The 5312-nt window shown below is 40.0% G+C and overlaps 1 non-coding gene across 1 annotated transcript; it reads left to right on the forward strand.

Annotated features, from left to right (window-relative positions):
* Nucleotides 1-2485: 2485 nt before the first annotated feature.
* LOC119865253 lies at nucleotides 2486-2648 on the forward strand. The gene has a single exon (XR_005376642.1). It is a non-coding gene; the product is annotated as a U1 spliceosomal RNA (small nuclear RNA).
* The last annotated feature ends 2664 nt before the right edge of the window (nucleotides 2649-5312 follow it).

Consider the following 5312-nt stretch of genomic DNA (forward strand, 5'->3'; position numbering starts at 1 on the left):
AGCTTGTTGCTTCATTGAGTTCTGGGTCCATGAGCCCACACCAGCCCCAGTCATGCTGTGGCACAGGAAAACATTACAAAAAAACCCCACTTTTGTTTTGTTTTGTCTTTTAAAGGTCATGGTTCAAAAGAACAACTAACATAAAAGAGTCCACGCTAGAACTCTGCCAAAGAGTAGAGGAACTGCTGGAATGCTCTCTGGGCAGGAGGGGCTGATTGACATGGTCTGTGTTCCCCACCCTCCTTCACCTTGAAAGCAGAGACCACTGTACACAGTCTGGGTATCCTAACTGGCCTGTTGCCTCAGTGAGCCCTAGACCCCTAGCCCACACCAGTCCCAGTCATCCTATCAAGGTGGCCACAGAGTGGTGCCCACCACATTTTATGTGGAGAGCTCATAGTTCATACCACACTGTGCCCATTTTAGCTTTAGCTGTCCTTCCCAGGTACCTGCCCTGCACAGAGTACCCCAGGACCTCCTGTCTCATTCCCATGTTGGCTCCAGTCACCATTTAAGGGCACCCTCTGTGTGGAGAGTCCTGAAATATTCTAGTTTATCTCTACTTCAGCTATCATAACAAGGCACCCTCTGTCTGCAGAGCACCAGGTCCCCCCAAGTAGCACCCACTTTCAGTTCAGCTATACTGCTAGGGAACCCTCTGCACCAAGAGCTCAGAGACCTCCCAGATCACACACTGCTTTAGCTTCAGCTACCCTACCAAGGCACCTCCTCCACAGAGCACCCTGGGACACCTCAACTTGTACCTATTTCAGCTTCACCTGCTCTGCTAAGGTACTCTCAGCACAAGGAACTTTAGGGCACCCTAGCCTGCATTGACTTCAGATTTAGCTTTCCTGACATGGTGCCCATTGCGTGGAAAGGCCCAAGATCTGCAGCCCACACTAGTCAGGAAAAGTCACCAAACACACACAGTCTATATAGGGGATGACCAAACACAAGACCATTCTTTTAAATTTAGAGAATTTTTGGTTTTGCCTAATCCGCAGAAAAAAAAAGAGACAAAATGTGACAGAGATCTATACTCCAAAGGAAAGAATAAGAAAAGACTTCAGAAAAATAAATGAAATGGAGATAAGCAATATGCCCAATGAGAATTTAAAGATAGTCAGTGGGCTGGAAAGAAGAGTGGAGGAACTCAGTGAGACCTTCAATAAAGAAATAGAAAGGGCTAAAAAGAACCAATCAGAGTTGAAGAATACAATAACTGAAATTAAAAAAAAAAAACAGTAGAGGGAACCAACAATAGATTAGAGGATGCAGAAGAATGTATCAGTGATCTAGAAGACAAGGTAATGGAAATCACATAGCTGAAGAGCAAAAAGAGAAAATAATTCTTAAAAATGAAGATAGATCTCTTGGACAACATCAAACATTGACGCTGTAGAAGTCCCAGAAGAAGAGAGAAAGAGGTAAAAAATTTGTTATATGGCACACAATGTTAAAGGTTAAAGGTAAAGAGAGAAAATTAAAAGCAGCACTAAAGAAGCAAAAAGTTGCTTACACGGCAAAACTTATAAGGTCATTAGCTGATTTTTCAGCAGAAAGTTTGAAAGTCAGACTAGAGTGGCAGGATATACTCAAAGTGCTGAAAGCAACAAACCCACCACCAAGAATACCCAGCAAGGCTATCATTCAGATTTGAAAGAGAGATAGTTTCCCAGATAAACAAAAGTTAAAGGAGATAAAGGCCACTAAGCCAGCCTTACAAGAAATGTTAAATAGACTTCTATAAGTAAAAAGAAATGACCATAATTAGATGTAAGCAAATAATGAATAAAAAGATAAAATGTAACAGCACACGCATAAAATGTAGATGAGGTAGTAAAAAAAAAATGGAAGTTTTTTTTCTTTTTCTTTTCTTAGAATATGTTTTAACTTAAATGACCAATGACCATTAACCTAATATAGATTGCTATTTACTTAGGATGTTCTATACAAACCTTATGGTAACCACAAAACCAAAACTTACAATGGATATAAAAAAATAAAGAAAAAAATAGCCAAACATAACACTACAGGAATACATCCAACTCAAAGAAAGAGAGCAAGAGAAGAATAAAGGAACAGAGAAGAACTACAAAAGCCACCAGAAAAAAAGGTAAAATGGGAATAAGTACACACCTATAAATAATTACTTTAGATGTAAGTGGTCTACATGCTCCACCTAAATGACATAGGGTGGTGGATGGGTAAAAATATATGGCCCATCTTTATGCTGCCTAGAGGAGACTCACTTCAGACCTAAAGACACATACAGGCTAAATGTGAAAGGATGGAAAAATATTTACCATGAAATGGAAACAAAAAGTAAAGGTTACATGCACCCCTATGTTTATTGCAGTATTATTTACAATAGCCAAAATATGGAAGAAACTTCAGTGTGCCCTGATCGATGATTGGATAATGAAGATGTATATATATATGCAATGGGATGTTGCCATTAAAAAAAAAAAAAAAAAGGATGAGATGTACCTGGCAGGGGAGATACTCTGATCACAAAGTGGCTTTCCCAGGATGAGGCTTATCCCTTGCACTCCAGATGTGCCGACCCCTGAGATTTCCCAAAGTGTAGGAAACTTGACTGCATAATTTATGGTAATGGGGGACTGTGTGTGCACTTTCCCTTAAAAAAAAAAAAAACAGAAGAGATTGAGATTGTGCCTTTAGTGACAACTGGATGCACCTAAGAGGGTATTATGCTAATTGTAATAAATCACACTTGAGAAAGACAAATACCCCTATGATCCCAGGCATAGTTGGATCTAAAACAAATTAAATAAACACAAAAAGCAGAATCGGACCTATAAATACAGAGAACAAACTAATGGTTACCAGAAGGAGGTGGGTGGGAGGATGGACACAAAGGAGTTTAGGGGAGTAGGAGATAAAGGCTTCCAGTTATGGAATGAATAATTCACAGGAATAAAAGGCACAGCATAATGAACACAATTACTGCTACTATAATAGCATTGTATGGTGACAGATCCTAACTGTACAGGTGGTGAGCACAGCCTAATGTATAAACTCATCCAATCACTGTGCTGTATGCCTGAAACTAATGTAACGTTGTGTCAACTACACTCACATAAAAAAAGGGAGAGAGTGAGGCTATTTTGACAGATCTGAATATTGTAAAAATTTAAATATATAAAGTACTTTTGGTGATATTTGTACAGGTCTGAATTATTTTATTTGCCTATGTCAAGGGTCTGCTAACAATATAGGTCACGGGCCACAAACCAGTCTGTTATCTGATTTTGTAAATAACATTTTATTAACGGGGTGCCTGGGTGGCTCAGTTGGTGAAGGTCATGGTCCCGGGAGCCTGGGATTGGGCCCTGCATCAAGTTCTTTGCTCTTAGGGGACCTTGCTTCTCCACCTCCCTCTGTCTGCCTCTCCCCCTGATTTGCTCTCTCTCTCTCTCTCTCAAATAAATAAATAAAATCTTAAAAAAATAAAGTTTTATTGGAACATAGCCATGCCACTTGTTTACAAATATCTATGGCTGCAACTGTTCCATAATAGAATTGTGTAGTTGATAAAAACACCGTATGCCCATAAAACCTAAAATATTTACTGCGTAGCCCTTTTCAGGAACAGTTTGCCAACCCCTGGTCTAGCTTAGCTGGATTGTGATTAACAATTTGCTTGGTCAGAAAGTAATGAGTTTGGTATATTTAGAAAGCAAGCTATAAATAAGAGCTTTTATTTGAGGGTAATGTACAAAAGTTTTTCAGGAAAAAATGTACTTTTCCTCCCAAATATTTCGTGACATATATCTAGTGTTAAGTTTTTCAGGAAAAAATATGTACTTTTCCTCCCAAATATTTCATATTTCATATATTCATATATTCATATTTCATATATTCAATATATGTCATATATTTAGTGCTAGCTCTCTTTTTTCACTTCTGGGATTTCCCCCCACTTTCTAATTTCTACTTAATGGATCGTTTGGGTTAGTTGTTCATTCTGCAGCTTGATCTCATGTCCCACTTCCCTATCCTGAGTTTACTAAAACTTGGAGTCTTCTGAGTTCTTGCAGCTTTAAATTTTTTTCCTGTCTTGTTATTTTTCTTTTCTTTTTAAACATTGTCAAGAGCTTATGTCCACATTCTGTGCCAACAGTACTCAAATTGTAGGGTCCTGGGAGACTTGGTTCTCTCATTAGCTGGGAACATTTCATAACAATATGGATGTAAAGATTGTATCTGGCTTCATTTCAAGATGCTTTCTCTCCTATGGGTGCCACTGATGTCATCCAGGCATGTCTGGTACTTTCTGTAGTCGTTTGGTGAGGGGCTTCCAGAAACATTCTGCACTGGAGCCATAGCTGTCAGCTCGGTCTCCAGCTTAAGCCAAGACACACTAAGTATCACTTGAAGGTTTTGCTGTATTTTCAGAAGTCCCTATTGAGCAGATTAACATCAGAAAAGTCTCATTTTTCAGCTGAGAATTGAGCAAAACAATCCCTCTCACATCGTTCCGCCTAATGAATCTGCTGCAGCTGGTCCTCCTATGAGAGAGGACTGTGGATGATTTTTTTTCTGACCACGAGGGAGGATGGGAGATGGCTTGGGATGGGGCTACTGTGTGCTCTTGTGCGTCACATGAGGGGCTGTTCAAAGAATATATATCTTGCCCTGCCCCTGACCTCATGTGTTTATAAAAGTGTGTGGGGTCCTTGTGCATGGCTGCTTACCAATTCCCTTTGTGGTGGTGGTGGTGGTGGGGTGGTGGAAAGGGTGTGGATGCTAACATGAGAACAAGGAGAGAGAGGACGGGAAATGCTCTGCAAGTCCCCCAGGGGAACCCCCAGCAACTCTTGGCTATCAACATTCCACATTTCTGCGTTCCCAGAAACTCCTGATACTTGTAGCTAGTATACAGCTGCAGGGCTCCCTCCTGCAGCCTAGAGAGGCTGCAACAGCCTCAGCATAGTAAGTTTGATGTTGGGCTAGAGCTGAGTAGTGCCCCCTGGATTGTCAAATCCTCTATCTGAATTAAACCACTCTGGAAAGCAGGGCTCACTCTAGGGCAACTTGTCAATGGTGCCAATCCAATTTTAACTTATATAGCCTCTTCTATCAAATGCTTGACAGCTAAGAACTTTAAAGAATTCAGGTGTTTTGTTTTTTTTTTAATTCTATCCAGGACAAGAAATTGTAATAGTCTGGCACATAGGAGGCACTTGATAAGCATCTGCTTATTATGCATATCTTACACATATCCTGAAGAATTTGTAGATTATGCAATTATTTTTTCTTTATACTTTGCTGACGTTTGGCCA

This window comes from Canis lupus, chromosome 22 (genome assembly GCF_011100685.1).
Source record: "Canis lupus familiaris isolate Mischka breed German Shepherd chromosome 22, alternate assembly UU_Cfam_GSD_1.0, whole genome shotgun sequence".
Lineage (NCBI taxonomy): Eukaryota > Metazoa > Chordata > Mammalia > Carnivora > Canidae > Canis > Canis lupus.